Below are 19,758 nucleotides of genomic sequence, written 5' to 3' on the forward strand. Positions count from 1 at the left end.
GAGTGAATAAATACCAAGTTTGTCTCTCTGGGTCTGTGTTACCTTACTCAGGATTATTTTTTCTAGTTCCATATATTTGCCTGCAAATTTCATGATGTCATTTTTTTAATTTAGCTGAGTAATAAGTCCATTATGTAAATGTACCACATTTTCTTTATCCATTCTTTGTTGAGAGGCATATTGGTTGTTTCCAGGTTCTAGCTATTACAAATAATGTTGCTATGAATAGAGTTGAGCAAGTATCCTTGTGGTATGATTGGGTATCCTTTGGTTATATGATCAAGATTGATATAGCTGAGTCTTGAAGTAGATTGATTCCCAATTTTCTGAGAAACTGCCATATTGATTTCCAAAGTGGCTATACAAGTTTTCACTCCCTCTGGGAGTGGAGGAGTGTTCCCCCTACTCCACATCCTCTCTAACATAAGCTGTCACTTGTGTTTTTTATCTTAACCATTCTAACAGGAGTAAGATGGTATATCAGAGACATTTACATTTTATTTCCCTGGTGGCTAAGGATGTTGAACAATTCTTTAAGTGTATCTTAGTCATTTGAAATTCTGCTGAGAATTCTGTTTATATCAATACCCCATTTTTTTTAAAAAAAAAATTGGATGTCTAATTTCTTGAGATCTTTATATACTTTGGAGTTCAGCCCTCTGTCAGATGTGGGGTTAATGAAGATCTTTTCCCATTCTGTAGGGTGCCATTTTGTCCTATTGACAGTGTCCTTTGCTTTACAGAATCTTTTCAGTTTCATGAGGTCCTATTTATTAGTTGTCAGTCTCAGTGTCTGTGCTACTGATGTTATATGCAGGAAGTTGTCTCCTCTGCCACTGCACTCAGCAAAGATACTTCCCACTTTCTCTTCTATCAGGTTCAGTGTAACTGAATTTATGTTGAGGTCTTTGATCCATTTGGACTAGAACTTTGTGCAACGTGATAGATAAGTTCTATTTGCATTCTTCCACATGATGACATCCAGTTGTGCCAGAATCATTTGTTGAAGATGCTTTCTCTTTTCCATTGTATAATTTTGGCTTCTTTCTCAAAAATCAGGTGTTCACAGGTTTATGGATTTATGTTAGGGTCTTTAATTTGATTCCATTGATCCACCTGTCTGTATTTGTGCCAACATCATGCTTTTTTAAATATGATAGTTCTATAGGAGAGCTTGAAATAAAGGATGGTGATACCACCAAAAGTTCCTTTATTGTTTTACTTATCCTAGGTTTTTGTTTCTCTATGTGAATTTGAGTATTGTTCTTTCAAGTTCTGTGAAGATTTCTGTTTGAATTTTGACAGGGATTGCATTGAACCTTCAGACTACTTTTGTTAAGATGGCCACTTTTACTATGTTAATTTTAGCGATTCATGAGCCTGGGAGATCTTTCTATCTTTTGATATCATCTTCAATTTCTTTCTTCAAAGATTTATAATTTTTATCATACAAGTCTTTCATTTGTTAGTTAGGTTTACCCCAAGTTATTTTTTTATTGCATGTGGATATTATAAAGGGTATTTTTCCCATGATTTCTTTCTCAGCCCATTTATCAGATGCATATGTTTTTTTAAATTAATCTTATACTCAGTCATATTTTTGACTGGTAGTATTTTTTTATGATTAGCTTTATTAACAGGATAATACGTTCATGCACACATACCTTTTTACAATAGATTCACTATTCCCAATGTTTGATTTGAATCAACAAATACTCAGTTGAACACAAGAGAAGAAATGAGATTTTCTTTCTATGTAACTGACTAAATTGTTTTGAAGAGTAAAAGTTAATATTGGTATTTAAAAACCTAAATTTTCAAGGCTTCTGTCAATTCAACTGTAAATATCTTCCTCAGGCCACAGAACTGCCCATTAGTCTTTCCTGTCGGAGAGCAATTAATCTCTTGAACCACTTTTCTTCAGCTTCAGCTTTTTCAATAAATAAATTTGGATAATCCAGATGATTGTCATCTTGGTACTTGATGGCCGTGGGGATGATGTCAGGGTCTATTTCCTTTCCGATGCTGGGTGGGTCAGCAGCTACTAATGCTGGTCCTGATGCTGGAGTCACATGCTTCACTTCACTTGGTTCTACTGACTTTTTGACTTCTTTACTTGATCTGAATGTCTACTGAACAAAAGAATCACTTTCAATGGCTTTGATTTCTTTAACTCTTTTTACTCGTCCCACCAGGGTGGCTTGGTCTTCCTCTTTTCTTCTCTTTGCTTTCTTCTTCATTCCTTTCTTTGGCTTTTAGTGCTTCATCAGCTTTCGCAGCAGCTTCAAGAACCAATTGTAGTTGCTGCCTGCTCACTGGTAGTATTTTAGGGGTCACTTATATGTACTATCATATCATCTGCAAATAGCAAAATATTGACTTCTTCCTATCTAATTTATATCCACTTTATCTGCTTTTCTTGTCTTACTGCTCTAGATACTAGTACTTGGAGTACTGTATTGAATAGATGTGAAGAGAGTGGACAGCCTTGTCTTTTTCCTGATTTTAGTGGAATTAGGCAGCTTAGCTGGCAGGCCAATGACTCACCTGTTCTTTTCACTGGTGTGGATTAATGGAGTCTTCTAGAGTTGAGGGGAAGGGCTGGCCACATAGAGTATGATGAAGTGGGTAGGGTTGGATGGTGGAGTGGGTCTTTGGGATAGAATCCACTGGGTGGCAGTGGTGGTGGTGGTGCAGCCCACAGGCAGCTCTCTCATATCACAAGGATTTTTAAACTTTAAAACTGTCATTTGTCTGTATGGTCAATATATCTGTTCATAAATATTAAAATGAGAGTAACCAATATTTTGTTTGTTTGGATAAGAACTTCTGTATTTCAGAGTGACAAAGTAAGCAATACAGGATGATACAGAATTTCTATTCTGCTTGCCTCCACATCTGCATGCTGAGATTACAAGCATGAACCACTGAACAGGATTTATGCATTGTTGCAAATGGAGGCCAGGACTTTTTTTGTGTGCATGTTAACCTAGTTATCTACCAACAGAGCTACAGTACCAATTCTTCTTATATTTAAATAAGAGTATGTTTTGAAAGCATGTGTCATAATAAAACTGAGAAAGTTGGAACACCATGGACAGAAAGTTATGCTGAGTCTTCTAGTAAGAAACTGTGCTCATAAATTAAAAAAAAAAAGAAAGAAAGAACCAAAGAGATGAAGACACCAAGAAGGAAGAAGTGGATGAATTTCTTAGAGTAAAATAAATTCATGCACCTACTGGGTCTAGGCTTATGCAGTGATTAATGTATTATCTGATACAGTCAAGCAGAGTGTGACATTACAGATCCATTAATCTCTTATAAAAAAATCATGACCTCAAACAGATGTTCTTTAACCTTCCAGGACCTAAAATTCGGGAAGGTGATAGATATCCTACCTCTAAAGTGAAGTGAAGAATTGTGGTTAATGCTGCATACTGATTGCCTTGGCTGAGGATTTGTGTGAACACATTCTCAGATACTATAATATGGCTTTACAATTGAAAAGAATCATCTTCTTTAACAATGAAAAATGAATGCATTACCAAGAAGCCTTTCAAGTTTCAGGTTGAACAACCCCTTCAATGACCTGAGGCCTCTATTCACACTTTGAGCTATTTTCCTGAGCACTGTAATATGGTAAGAGGCCAGAGGCTGAAGCACTGGGCCAGGCAGCTTTGCTTTGCAGTGTTGCATGATATTTTGGTTGTGTTCTGACAAATAAAGCTTGCTTGAAGTTAGGGGACAGGGCCAGCCACTGGCTGACCAAAATTCATCATAGAGGTTTGAAAGACTGTAGAGAGAAGAGAGTCATAAGGAGGGGCAGAGAGGGAATCTTGGCCCTTATGGATGGAGGAACCAGAGATGTAGGAAGTAACTTTGACTACTCTGCTGTTTCTCTGATCTTTCAGGTCTGTACCCCAATATCTGACTCCTGACTTTTTTTGATAAGATTAACTAGATTAATGCTTCACCTGAAGTCCAACTTAGGGCATGAATTCACTAGGTAGCTCCTTCCCCATGGCTTTGCAGCCACCAACACCAGCTGGAGTTGCACATGGGAACTGTACCCAGTGAACGCACTGTGCTTCTTGGTAGCTTTTCCTTTTCTTCCTCAAGTGCTCTGAGTGAGTCTGGAATTTTCCTGTTGTAGCCTCTCTACAGCAAACTCCACAAGCCCCAAACTCCACTAGAGTTAGTCCCTCACCACTCGCTACCTCTGCCTCCAGGCAGGTCTGTGCTTTCACTTCCTGCCTACTCATTACACATGCTGCTTCTCCACATTTCCTGTGTCTGCCATTCAGATGACTAGCTCTTTGGCTCCTTTTCCCCTATGGGTTGTGGGCTTCCCCTGAACACCCTCATCAGGCCAGTAACATGCTATCAGTGGCAGCTGTCCTCAGCCAGGCTGTGCACTGCCTGTGTTCTCTGCCCAGATGTGCTATACAGGGACAGAAAGCCTCACACTTCACTGTCATTGTCAGCAGAGTTGATGAAACAACTGGGACTTCTTAAAGGGGGGATTATATTTAAGAAAGGAGAGAGAAGAGGTTGAAGAGGTTAAAAATGGGAATCATTATGATGGACTGAGTTAGAGCTCTTTATAGTTCTTCAGTGGATGATTTGAAAATGCAACAATTAGATGAAGGGTTAATTAACCTAGACAGGATTGACACAATGCCAATTAACAATTTGGTAATTCTCATTTTGTCCCTAAAAATTGTTTGATATCAATGTCAAATATGAAAAATTGACAGATAAGATAAAATCTTCAGAAAGACAGACTAGTGGAACTAAGAAAAATATTCACATGCAGACAGAGATGTTTACAGCAGAAGTTATCACACCAGGGCATTATGAAACTGAAGGGGTGAAGCCCAAGGTTATTAGAAAACCAACTTTAATTTATCCAGTTCTTCAAGAATGACAACCAGATGACAGGTATTCCCAAAGCTATTTATGAGTCAAATGGGAACCTATAGAAATGTTAGATTTGAAGAGATTTAAGGAAGCAATAGTCTCATATGGCATGCATTCACCTTTTGTGAAGCAGATGTTAGATTTATGGTCCACTTGGAACACAATTATAGCACAAGACTGAAAAGATTTAGTTATAGCAATATTGAAATATGGTCCTCAACTACAGTGGAACAGTTGGTGGGGAGATAAAGCTAGGGCCATTGAATAACAAGGTAGGGTAAGAGGTTATGAGATTTCTAAGAACAGATCCTTGGTGGGGCTGTTAGGCTGATGTGGAAAGACAGGTTACATTTGATGATCACACATTGTTCCTATGCCACACATCAGCTTTGAATGCTTAGGACAAGATTCAAAAATCATGAAAGATATCTGAGCCATTTACTAAAATTATAAGAGGCCCAAAAGAAGCCTTCATTGATTTTTTTGCAAAGATTGACTTCAGCTGTAAATAGAATGATATCAGATTCAGATGTTAGATGACCATTAATTGAATTTTTGGCTTTGGTTTTTTGAAAATGATAATCCACAATGAAAAAGGGTAATTGGGCCTTTAAAGGTAAGATCGGCACCCTTGAAGTATTGGATCCAACATACAGTCAATATTGTCTCTCATAACCATGTTTATACTTAGAAAGGAGAGGCTTGAAGAAAAATCAAAAATGTCACATTTCAATCATGGTAAACAAGGTCATCTAAAAAGGGATTGTAGGCAGGGCATTCCTAGAAACAATATATTTTTTTTTCTAGAGATAACCTAAATAGAAAGCTCCAGCCTTCTGGAATATGCAGAAGGTTTGACAAAGGCTGACATTGACCAATGAATGCAGATCAACAAGGGGCACAAAAGGTAACCCTTTACCATTGGGAAACAGCTTCAGAGTCTCTCACAGGCTCCCATGTGAAATTTTGTTCAGTCATTCCCTATCACAATGGGGAAAACCCCTCCTCATAGCAATTAAAAGACTTAATGCCCATTGTAAAAGACAAAACAAAACAAAACAAAAAAACACACTTCTCTGGATGGTAGAAAAGCATTAGAAGAGAAAATAAAAATATCAGGAGAAACCAGAAAGTGAATATGTTGGAACACTTTCATAAATTATCAAAGACAAGAGCTCAAGGTCCAAATAAATGGCATTGTAATTGAAGGTTTTTTAAACATAGGGGCAGATTTAACAGTAATTGCACACAAATCCTGGCATCAAAATTGGCCTCTTCAAAAGGTAAACATTCAGCATTTAAGGATTAGAACTTTATCTCAGGTGAAACAAAGATGAGTGGGTTGAATGTATAGGCCCAGAAGGACAGAGAGGAAAACTAAAGCCCTATCTGGCTAATATAGCAATGAACTAATCAGGGCATGATTTGTTACAGCAATGGAATACCCAGATTAACATTCCTCCAGTCTCAGAAACAAACCATAAACTAATGTATGTTTCTGGGAAAAACTATTAAAAGGTATTATAAAGAGCAGTCACTGACCATTTTGGTTGTACAAAAACAAGGCACAAGAGCTGTTGTTTTTTCAAAAGTACCAACAGCCCTCCATACCTTTAAAATGATTGACTGACAAACCTGTCTGGTTGAGATGATGGCCTTTGACATCAAAAAAATTACAGACCTTAGAAAAATTGGTACAGGAGCAGCTAAATGCTCAACTTATTGAGGAATCAAATAGTCATTGAAATTCTCCTGTATTTGTTATTAAAAAGAAATCTGGAAAATGGAGAATGGTGACAGATCTAAGAGCTACTATTAAGATGATTCAACCAATGGGCATTTTGCAGCCTGGAATTCTCATTCCTTCTCTATTACCTAACCAATGGTTTATTATATTTATTTATTTAAAAGACTGTTTCTTCACTATACTTTTACAAGAAAAGATTAGGGAAAAATTTGACTTCACAGTGACTACATATAATAATTATCAGCCTGTGAAGAAATATCAATGGAAGGTTCTCCCACAAGGGATGTTAAACAGACTCACCCTGTGCCAGTATTTTGGAGGACAGCCATGGGAAATGATTCATGCAGTTTGCTCAAACTATAATTTACCATTATATGGACAATATCTTACTAGCTGATTCAAATGTAGATACTTTAGAGAAAATTTTGAAGCAATAACGAAAAATATTGCCTTGGTCCTAAAAACATACAAGGGGGAGATTCTATTAAATACCTAGGATATAAAATAGTTTTACAAAAAATTTGAAACCAAAAGGTACAAATCAGGAGAGATCAGTTCCAGACTCCTAATGACTTTCCAAAAATTGCTGGGAGACATTAACTGGCTATGGCCCACAATTAGATTAACAACTCAAGATCTGAGTAATTTGTTTCTAAACTTAGAAGGTGACAAGGACTTGAATAGTCCAAAAAAAAAAAAAAAAGATCAGCTGAGGCTAAGAAAGTATTGGCTTTGGTAGAAAAGAAATTAAGGGATGTACATGTAGATCATTTGGTTCCAGACCTTGATTGATTCTGGTTATCTTGCCTTCTACATGTTCTCTTATTGGAATTCTAATGCAGAGAGAAGATAATATTTTAAATGGATATTTTTGCCAAACAAATAGAGTAAAAAATTAAAGATTTATACAAGAAATATTTCTGAGTTGATTCTAAAAGGAAAGTTGGGACCTCATCAATTAGCAGGAAAAGACACAGAAAAAATTGTAGTACCTTTTACTAATGTTGAAATTTCCTCTGTATGAGCAGAAAATTAACATTGGCAAAGAGCTTGCAGTAATTTTTTGGAGAGACTAGCAATAAGTGAACAACAATTTCTGGAGCCCTGACATTCTATACTGATTGAAACAATTCAGGAAAGTCAGATTATAAGTCAGGAAATTTAAGTAAAGTGGCTCAAAGCCCTTATGATTCTGTTCAAAAGTTAGAATTACATGCTATCCTGATGAAATTACTAGATTTTCCAGAACCTCTTAATATAGCTACTGACTCTCAATATGCAGAAAGAGTTATTTTATATATTGAAACTGTCGAACTTATTCCAGATGATTCAGAATTGACACTGTTATTTGTGCAATTACAAGAAATAATCAGAAATAGAAATAATCCCTTATATAAAACATATCAGAGTCCATATGGGTCTACCAGGCCCTCTAGCACAAGGTAATGATGAAATTGATCAACTTATTGGTAGAAAATGTGCTAGAAGCCTCAGAATTTCATAAGAAACATCATGTCAGTAGCAAGGGTTTGAAAAAAGATTTTTTCATCTATTGACAAGAAGTCAAGGAAATTGTTAGGAAATGTCCTACTTATTCTTTGAATAACCAAACTTCACTACCTGCAGGAAGTAACCCAAAAGGTCCTCAAAAATGACATTTGACAAATGGGTATGTTTTATTTTGCAGTTGGAAAATGTGTACACCACACCATAGATACATATTCAGGTTTTCAAAGGGCAACTGCTTTGAGTTCTGAAAATGCCGATTCTGTAAAGACACATCTATTAGAAGTTATGGCCATCATGGGAATACTTGTACAAATTAAGACAGACAATGATCTAATATATGTCTCCAGTAAAATGAAACATTTTTTGTGTATTACATTGTAAAAGGTATTACAAGTATATTACACAATTCTGTAGTGAAAGCAGTTATAAAAAGTTCTAAAAGGTATGCTTAATAAACAGAAAGGGATAATAAAGACTCCCGGAGATGGATTGTACAATGCTTTATTAACTTTAAATTTTCTAAATGCTAATGGGAAAAGAACAACAGCTGCAGAGAGACATTGGATAATAGAAAACAACTGCTGAATTAAATCAACCTGTATACTTTAAAGATATGTTGACCTCAGAATGAAAACCAGGACATGTGTTATGCTTGGGAAAAGGTTTTGCTTTTGTTTCCACAGGAGAAAAAAAAGGCTATGGATGCCCTCAAAATTGATAAAGATTATATTAGAACAAGAGAGACCTCTTGATTAGAAGGGGTGATAATTCATCAGTGTGACCATTTGATTTAAACTAACTTATAAGACTAACAAATGCTTTTCATTTGATCAAATATAACTTGTCAAAAGGGAACATCCCCTAATTTAGGGAGGGGGCAGGTTTTGCTTTTGTCTTTTCAGGAGAATGAAGACATCTAACTAAGGAAAGTGAAGACCACTGGACAAATGAGACATCTAAAGAAAAAGAACAAATCATCCAGAAAATGTCCCAAGAGGGAGTAAATTATCCTATTTGTATATCAAAAAATTCATAAATCTTTCCAAATGTTTGTTTCTGCTCTTCTCTACAGATATATAATTGAAATGTTCTTTTTGTAGTCCCAGTTCAATTAGAAATTAAAAGCGGCATTGAACTGGAGTGTTGCTGTCTTCTTCTTTAAACCCAAGCATGCTTGTTAAAAGAAAATCCAAAATCTCTGTCTCACATCAAAAGATTAACCTGATATGGAACAGAAGAAATACCAATATTAAGGGACTATTCTATTGCCAGTAATCTCATAATTGTTTAATTTTATTTTGATTCTTTAAAACATTTCTTAAGGTATAAATACTATTTCAAAATTTATAAGATTAACATATGTAGTTAAACTTTTTTCATGATATTAATAATGTCATATATAATAATCATAATCATTACTAATTCTAGTAAAAGGCTTCATTTAGCATATTGTACATGATTTCAGGTTTGAGTCTGTATCAGGTAACTAGAAATTAAGTTTTTATACTCTAGAAGCACATAACAAATTATGGTCCTTCAACCTCTTTGAGATCTGTTGCATATGACATTTAAAATGTTTAGGTTTTCTTCAGTGAACCATAACCATCCCTAATAGCAACCTATGAAGTCTCCAAAGGAGGATGGGGCCCTATAACAACATTTCCACCTGTATTGTAGTAATGACATGAAGCTGAAAAACACTACTCAAATATTGGCTTTGGACTATGAACTGCTCAGGACAATTTCAAGGTGGATAACTGAGATGATCCAGCCTCACAGACTACTCTAGCCAGGACTTGAGACAAGCCCTGCACTTTCTCATTACACAGAGACAGGACAACAAATGATACTGATAGCTCTCAACTTGGGATTTTAAAGTTTCCTAAGTAGATGACAATAAACTGCCTTCTAATATTTCATTAAACTATTTATTTTCAGCTATGCTTGTCAGTTTTTGTTGTCTTAGCTCTATATATCTTTCTTCCCTGTGATTCACACAGATGTGGTGTCATCTACTCACTAACACATATGCAAATATGTGTTAATATATTATACATTCTCAGTTATTGGAAAGGTTTAAAATGGCAAATTTCTGTAGCTATTAAGCAATTCTTTTGTTGGTTTTGTGTTTTAAAGACAGTGTCTCTTAAAGCCCAAGATTGTTCCAAATTTACATTCTAGATGATGGCCTTGAACTTCTCATCCTGCTTCCTCTCCCTCCCAAGTTTTGGGCTTGTATAAGGTACTACCACACTTAATTCTTTCTGCAAAAAGTGACCTTTACAGCTGAAAGAATGAGTGACATTTGGAAATTAAAATTATCAGAATTATAGGCACACACTCTAGGAGGGAGTTAGTGTACATATGTAAGCACTAACTTACAGGGCTCCTTTGAAGAACACTGTTAACATAGGAAGAGTCTATGCTGCTGAATCTGTATAAAGATCTCCAGCTTCCCTGGAAACTTTTACCATATACTTCCCTTCATTCCCAGGCATGTTCACTTCTGTTGGAAGTCCTTGGTATCAGAATAATTCCAAATATGGAATGCCAACTTGCTGCCAACTTGCAAAGCTCTTATAAGACAGGGACTCTTTCTTCTGCCCCAGTGGTTCTAATCCTGTAGTATTATACCTACTCCAGACCCCAATTTCTTTGACATTGTCTCATCTACTGGGGGTGTTATTTTTAACCCACCAGGCCTAATCTACTGTCTTGGTTTCTTTTTAAATAAAACAAAAGAGAAATTTTGAAATTTTAGTGAAAAAGGAGGAATGAGTGAAGGAAAGAACATTTTTAGACTCATTATGAATGTTCAGCTAGTCAGCACAAAACCATGTAGAAAGAAGTCAATTAAGGTAAAAGGGTGGTGTGTATCTATTTAGAATAGATATTATTGTTTGTCTCTGGTAATCATGAGACTTGCCTGAGAAAAAACAGTTCCACCATTTGAGCCAAATTCAAAGCAAGCTATAATTAAATACTGACCAAGATAGACTCTGGTAGGACCGTTCTCTGGAATTCCCAGCTGTATGGTCTCCAGGCACGTTTTGCAGGAGCTTATAAGGACAAACCAATACTGCTACTGTATTTTCTCATGAGGCATTATTATTTTCCAAGAACTACATTTCTCAGCATTCCAGGAAGTTACCTGATCCTTAGATGGGTGGGGCTTACAGATTAACTTTGGGTCTTGCACCTCTCCTAGCACATAAGTGCATAAGCAAAGTACTGTTTCACTTTTTAGTACAAACATTTTTAGCTACTCACTGATGAATTCATCAGATGCACATTTTCCATGTCACAGAAAAAGTAGTCTTTTGTGGGATAATGCTTTTGTACACTTGTTAAAAAAAAAACACTGTTTGGCCAGTAGCCAGGCAGGAAGTATAGGTGGGATAAGCAGACAAAGAGAATTCTGGGAAGAGAAAGGCTGAGTCAGGAGACACCAGCCAGCTGTCCAGGGAGCAGCGTGTAATGGAACACAGGTAAAGCCATGGAACATGTGACAACATATAGATTAACAGAAATGGGCTGAGTTTAAGTGTAAGAGCTAGTCAGTAGTAAGCCTGAGCTAATGGCCAAGCAGTTTTAATTAATATAAGCCTCTGTGTGTTTACTTGGGTCTGAGTGGCTGCAGATCAGGTGGGACACAAGAAAACTTTTAGCTACAGTAGTCTATTTGATTTGGCATGATGAGTTCAATTAGCTTACTTTTTAGTTTAGTTTATATCTCAACAATTGATGAGAACATTAGAAACATGTATTACTTGTACCTGCCTCATCCTCCCACCATTATGCAATCATTTATCATGCCATGGGAATAATTTCAGGCTGGCCATGGGAAAAAATACTGTTTTCTTCATATGCTGGTTATTTAAATATAAGTTGTCATAATGCAATGTAATACAATTTTGCTATTTGGATATAAATGGCTATCTCTATCTACTTAGTTTTGGTTGTTGAAGGTATGTTTTTCAAATTCATTTTGAATCCTCAATCTTTTTTGCTGTAGCTGCCCAAGTATTGGGATTACAGGTGTAAACCATCATGCCCATCTAGGAGGCCCTATTAAAAATAGAGTAACAAATTACTGAGATACTTAGCACCTTTACCACAACTGTTGATTCTCTTTCTGTTTTCAGAACACGGGAGCAGTCCTGTAGTTTTGAGGCACAAGGACATTGAGGAGATGGCTGTGAGGGCAATCTGTATGACTGCCATCATGTGGAAGCTTGATTGTAGCTGTAGAATCCAATCTTACTACTATGCTTCTTGGAAGGGCTTTATATCTTATTGGCTCATAGCTGCATTCTTCAGTGGCTTGAATACAGACATTCAGGTTATCATGGCTTTTCCAATTACACTTTTCTGTTTCTACAGGGAAGGAAGACTGAGGCACAATGTGTTTCATAACCCGACATCACTTTTTCCATATGCTATTAGATACACAGAACTTTAGTACAGTGTAGGAGGGGACTACATAACAAATACTAGACATTCTGGCAACTGGTTCCACCTTGTGTGCTCTGGTCTATGATGACAGATGTCCCTATCACATGCAGTATAAATTCATTCCATGCAAGTGCCTAGGAGTCTGTCACTAAGTGTGACTTAGATCATGGAGGGAGGGTTTGATTTGTTTTGTTTTTCTTTATAGTTGAAGTAGATACAGTCCATCTTGGTGTGGGAGATGTTGAGAGAGTTAGCCACATTGTATCTGATCTTGAAGCAGAGAGAGATGAATGCTGATTTCAGCTCACTTTCTCTTTCTTATTCTGTCCAAGACACCACAGCCCTTTCAGATGATGCTATCTAAATTCAGAATGGGTTTTCTGTACTCAGTTAATCTTTTTCAGAATGGGTTTTCTGTACTCAGTCAATCTTTTGTGGAAACATACTGGGAGAAATACCTAAAGGTAAGTTTCCATGGTGATTTTAAATCTAGTAAAGTTGACAATTGACATTAATCATTATAGAAGATGCTGAGTGGATAAAAAAAGAAGAGAAGAAATCTAGTATGGTGGGTCCTGACTTTTACTCCAATACTCAGAAGCCTGAAGCAGGTAAGACCATAGTCTTGAGACTATTCTCGCAGGATAGGGAGACTGTGTCTCAAAAGAAATGCTAGTAACGCCAAAAGGGGAATTAAAAGGAGAAAGCTGTGTTTTGTTGTTAAAGGTATGTGTCTGTTGAAAGGTCTTGATGATTTAGATGCTGGATTCAGATGCTGAATTCCTTTGAAAATGGACTATCATGTGTCTATGGAAATGGAATATGATATGAAAGTGATACTGAATGGCTTCCTCAACTTCTCCCAGCCAGGGCCTATTGACTTCTTCATCTTCAGACACCTTTTCCCATCTTCAGGTTTAGCTTCATATGCAGCCATGATTGGTTGTTTCTCTTTCATATATTTTTCTGTTTCTTATTTTACTCTCTCAGTCATTATCCAACTATTTCCCTATGTTAAAAACAAAACACCGAACTCTTTAAAAGGCTCCTATCCTGCTACCATCACATGAATTTGAACTTTGTACCATCACTGGTCTGGAATTTGGCCTTGGATCCCAGTAGGAAGTACATTCCTCAACACTCCTTCACAAATCAGTTTAAATTGTACTATGAGGCCAGCTGCTCTTTCTAATCACAGATACATATGATGACTTCATTGTGTGTTGACATTTCCATCATCTGAACTGTGTGTCTCTGCTTATAGCATTACCCCCTGAGTTCCACATCAGCCTGCAGCTATATGCTTTCCAGAAACAGCCTGTTGTGCACAGCTGCTCTGAAAATTAATGTCTGTGACAATGGCAATCCTGACTTGCTCAGGGCAATGTCAGCATAGGTTTTTGTTTTTTATTTTTGTCGAAGCTGAATGAAAGAATAGAGGGTTTCAATGACAGATTCTTCAAACAAGTAATTATACATGCACTTTAAGAGCCAAGTGCATTGTAATTTTCATTTTTACCCTTTATGAAGGACCAATGAAGTCATTAATTGAATTTCTGTTATATTGCCTAAATATGTTAGGGGAATCATTGTTGGTTAATGATGATGAAGGACAGAGTTACTTTTCTCATCACTCTGAAAATGTGTGTGACAAAAGGAACATGGGAGGGAGGGTTGCTTTGGGCTCATAGTTTGAGTGTATAATGTAGTATGGAGAAGAGAGAGGTCACCATGGCAGAAGCTTGAAGCAGCTGGTCACGTGCACCCACAGTCACCACAGATGAGTCTGAAGCACCTGGTCACATCCACCCACAGTCACCACAGACAAGTCTGAAGCCCCTGGTCACATCCACCCACAGTCTGGAAGCAGACAGATAAATTCTGGTGCTCAACTTTCTTTCACCTTTTTATTTAGTCTTCATCTCAGCCCATGAAACGAGACCATACACATTTAGGGTAGATCACCTCACCTCAATTAAACTAATATAGCTTTATGTACTTTCCCAGTGGCTTGTCTCTTACCTTATTCTAAGTCCTTTCAAGGAGAAAATCAATATTAATTATCAGAAATACTGACCAGAATACAATTTTCAGATGCTGCATTACAAAAGTGCAGTGATTTTATGGGTTATTTCAAAGTAAACCAAAGAAGCTAAAAAGATTTTAAGTTTTGTTGTCTTTATATAGAAAAAAGCCTTAAACTTGGGTGTTCAGAAAAAAAAATGGTGCTTTTTTAAAGTATGCAAATCTGTTCTCCATGCAGATACTATGATGATGGCCACACATTTTTAGTCTGTGAGCAGAAGAAGGAGGTGTTTGACAATGACAGACCATTTCTTCTGCACTGACTTAAATAAAGACAGAAGTTCTCCTAATGAACTGTTATAATTCCTTTGCCTTTACACAGAATGTATCCAACTGTCTACTCTCCCTCATTCTGTTCTGGCACTTTCCATTTTGGTCATGTATTTTAATGGCTCCGTATGGCTTATTAAATCATAACATGAACTCTGATATAACAAAACAAATTCCCTCTGCACCCTGGAGCACAGATTTGGATTCCACACTGTTATTTTACATGGTGGGGTCATGCACTACCAAACTCTATCAAGCAGATGATTAATGGAGTTTTGGGCCTTCATGGAGTCACAAGTCTCTGAAAAAGCAGATAGGAAATGAATGTGGAGGACATGAGCTCCATCTTCCTGGAAGGGAAACTCCAGAGAAGAAGCAGCTGGAGGACTTACTTCAGTGCAGCAAGCAGAAGACAGAACCTTCTGACTGTGTTGTTTATACAAGCGTGGAACTTATTCTTTCACAAAAAGTTTAGCATTTGCATTGGAATTTGTAATGACATTTCTAAAACACAGGGAAATAAATTTACTATCTCAAAGGAAAGCTATTATATAACTGTTAATTATTGTATAGTTATGTATTTTGTTGTTGAAATACATATGACAAGGAATTCTGTCCCCATAAAGTTCTCAGCTTGGTGTCTTATTAGAGCTAGTGACCCCCTTTTAAGCTCGCATTTCCTGCTTCTCTCAAACAGCCAGTGGTACTGAGTGCATCTGATCTCTCAGTAGAAGTACAGTGCCAGACTCTTGTCTCTTTTGACAATGGTCTGAAAAATTTCATTCCACTACTTATAAATTCTCAAACCTGTGAGGGATTTACCACAACTGGAGAAGAATGAGTGTCAGTGTTCAGCATAGCTTTATCTAGCATTTCCATCTCCACTAGCCCTTCACTATAACAAACACTTCAAAGTGGTGATACAGTGTCTACCCTAATAAAGCTTCCCTGAGGATCGGAGAAAAGAGCCAGCTACTAGATTAGACATAGAGAGCAGACAGTGGTGGCACACATCCTTAATCTTATCACTTGGGAGGCAGAGATCCCTCTAGATCTCTGTGAGTTCAAGGCCACACTAGAAATGAGCCAGGCAGTGGTGGCAAATACCTTTAATTCCAGTCGTGGGAAGCACACACATCTTTAATCCCAGGAAGTAGTGGCAATGTGGAGAAAGGAATATAAGGCATGAGGAAACAGGAACTAAAGCAGTTCAGTGGAGACCTTTCAGGTGAGGACTCAGAGGCTTTCAGTCTGAGGATTCATGGAAACAGGATAGGCTGATGATTGGCGAGGTGAGGTTTGTGTGGCTTGCTCTGCTTCTCTGATCTTTCTGCTTTCTCTCCAATATCTGACTCTGAGTTTTTATTATTATTTATTATTATTATTATTATTATTAAAAGACCATCTAGATTTGAACAACAGTCAAAGGAAGAAATAACACCAGATAATCTATGACTGTAGTGATTAGAAAAGAACATTAGAAAAGGTGAGTGCAAAAGCAATTATGTTTATATTGTATATTAAGATTCTATGCAATGTCTGGAGAGATGGTCCAAAAGTTAATAACTTTTCTTTTCATTTCTTTTCTTTGTTTTTATTTCCCAACTGCTGTTTCCTCTCCCTCTTCTCCTCCCAGTTCCATTCCGTCATGTTCTCTATATCCCTACCCACTCCTCCTCCATTTTTATTCAGAAAAGAGCAAGCCTCTCATGGATACCAACAAAACTTGCATATCAAGTTGAGTAAGACTAAGCACCTCCCCTTGTACTAAAGCTAGACAAGGTAACCCAGTATGAGGAAAAGAGTCCCAAAAGGAGGAAAAGGGTTCATAAGCAGACCCTGCTCCCATTGTTAGGAATGTCCACAAGAAGACTAAGTTACACACTGTAACATATATGCAGAAGGCCTAGGGCAGTCTTATGCAGGTAGGCTCACTGGTTGTTGGTTCAGTCTCTGTGGGCCCCATCTGAGCCCAGGTTTGTTGATTCTTTTTTCTGTGTCCTTGACCCCACTGGCTCCTACAATTCTTCCTCCCCCTCTTCTTCAGGATTCACTGGGCTCTGCCTAATGTTTGGCTGTGGGTATTTGCATCTGTTTCCATCAGTTGTTGGATGAAGCCTCTCTGATGACAATTGAGCCAGGCACCAATCTATGAGTATACCAGAATATCAAGAATCATTTCTTTGACTTTTTTTTTCTTGACAGTCATGATTGGTTCTATCCTAGGCCTTTGGGCTATCCAGCTTCTGAGTCCTGGCCCTCCAGACTCCCTATGATAGCATGGCTCCCCAGCAGGACTAATCATTGGTTGGCCACTCCTATAATTTTGAACCACCTTTAAGCCAGCACATTTTGTAGGTGGGATAAATTGTAGGTAGAAGATTTTGTGGCTGGGTTGGTGTCCAAATGCTTCATAAAATCATGCAAAAACTAGAATAGAAAGAAGTAAAAGCAAGTAAATAGTGGAATTTATACCTACTATCATGAAAATCAGTAGCACCTTCTGTATATGCAAAAACATAATAAGCAAGAGGTAAGAAAATTACCCAAACTCACCAATTTAATAAATGCTAAAATTGAAATGTTATGTATCAATCAATTTAAATCCACAAATTGTGTTCTTAACTACATGAAACATGATCTTCTTTATTTTTTCCCAGATTACACCAATTACCTTCTGGGGCACTAGGAAATGAGAGTTCTCAAGATCTTCATTAGAAGCCTATAGATGGTCATTGTGCTGAGCTAGAAAAGCAGGATAACCAGAATCATCTCCAAAGGTCTTCTCAGAAGCCGAGATAGCTTAGAGGTTAAGAGGGCTTTCTGCTCTTGCAGAGGATCTAAGGTTAGTTCCCAGCACTCACATCAGGGGGCTCACTACTGAGCCATCTCTCCAGTCCAGGATTGGATATAGCTTAAGAGCAGGGTTAACTTCATAATTAAAAAGGTCATTGAAGGAAAATGTGAAGCAATGTCTAGAAGGAGAGGGGGTTATGGAGGGAATGATAAACAAAGAGAAAGACATAGCTAGATGGTAAATAGATAGATAGCTGATAGATAAATAAATGATAGATTTATTCATATATAAATAGATAGATAGATATGGAGAGAGCACTTTTAGGGATCTGAAAGGTCTCTCCATGGGCAATGGTCCAGCAGTCACTTCACAACCATTAAAATCAGATCATTTTACAGAATGAGCCCATGACCTATGCTGTGGACAAAGGTGGATATGAAGTATTTTGCTTTATAAATACTTAGGCAACATTGTTTTATAAAGTGGGATTTTCCACATGTAAGACAGTTACTCCAACCTGTCTTTGAGAGCTAAGATATACTGTTCACATTTGTGGAAGTGCTTACTAGTTAGATTAAAGCCAAACCAGAAAATCAAGCTGTTTTGGACTCAAGAAAGGTAAAATGAGTATCATTTCTATAGCTATACTCTAAATTTATACTTAATTTTTTTTTTAGTAAATTTATTTTACAACGTCATTTAGTTCAACATAATAGCCACAGATTCCCCTGTTCTCCCACTCTCGCCCCCTTCCCCCTCCCCCACCCCACCCTCATTCCCACCTCCTCCAGATCAAGGTCTCCCCCGAGGACCGTGATCGACCTGGTAGACTCAGTCCAGCCAGGTCCAGTCCCCCCCTCCCAGATCGAGCCAAGCGTCCCTGCATAGGTCCCAGGATTCAAACAGCCAACTCATGCAACGAGCCCAGGACCCGGCACCAACACACCGCTGCCTCCGAAACAGATCAAGCCAAATGACTGTCTCACCCATTCAGGGGGCCTGATCCAGTTGGGGGCCCCTCAGCCTTTGGTTCATAAATCCTGTGCTTCCATTCACCCTTTACAATAGCCAAAAATGACATAAAATACCTTGGGGTAACACTAACCAAGCAAGTGAAGGACCTATATAACAAGAACTTTAAGTCCCTGAAAAAAGAAATTGAAGAAGATCTCAGAAAATGGAAAGATCTCCCATGCTCATGGATAGGCAGGGTTAACATAGTAAAAATGGCAATCTTACCAAAAGCAATCTACAGATTCAATGCAATACCCATCAAAATACCAACACAATTCTTCACAGACCTGGAAAGAATAATACTCAACTTCATATAGAAAAACAAAAAACCCAGGATAGCTAAAAGAAACCTGTACAATAAAACAACTTCTGGAGGCATCACAATCCCTGACTTCAAGCTCTACTATAGAGCTACAGTAATAAAAACAGCTTGGTATTGGCATAAAAAACGACATGTTGACCAATGGAATCGAATTGAAGACCCTGACATTAACCCACACACCTATGGACATATAATTTTTGACAAAGAAGCCAAAAGTGTACAATGGAAAAAAGAAAGCATCTTCAACAAATGGTGCTGGCATAACTGGATATCAATGTGTAGAAGGCTGCAAATAGATCCATATCTGTCACCGTGCACAAAACTTAAGTCCAAGTGGATAAAAGACCTCAACATAAATCCAGCTACTCTAAACCTGCTAGAAGAGAAAGTAGGAAGTAGTCTTGAATGCATTGGCATAGGAGATCACTTCCTAAATATAACACCAGTAGCGCAGACACTGAGACAAACAATCAATCAATGGGACCTCTTGAAACTGAGAAGCTTTTGTAGAGCAAAGGATACGGTCAACAAGGCAAAGCGACAGCCTACAGAATGGGAAAAGATCTTCACCAACCCCACAGGTGACAGAGGACTGATATCCAGAATATATAAGGAACTCAAGAAATTAGACATCAAAAC

At 37.5% G+C, this 19,758-nt stretch overlaps 1 pseudogene; it reads right to left on the reverse strand.

The window, feature by feature from the left end:
* Positions 1–1,853: 1,853 nt before the first annotated feature.
* LOC114681962 lies at positions 1,854–12,400 on the reverse strand (annotated as a pseudogene).
* Between the last annotated feature and the right edge of the window lie 7,358 nt (positions 12,401–19,758).

The sequence above is a fragment of the Peromyscus leucopus genome, chromosome 1, assembly GCF_004664715.2.
Source record: "Peromyscus leucopus breed LL Stock chromosome 1, UCI_PerLeu_2.1, whole genome shotgun sequence".
In the NCBI taxonomy this organism is placed as follows: domain Eukaryota; kingdom Metazoa; phylum Chordata; class Mammalia; order Rodentia; family Cricetidae; genus Peromyscus; species Peromyscus leucopus.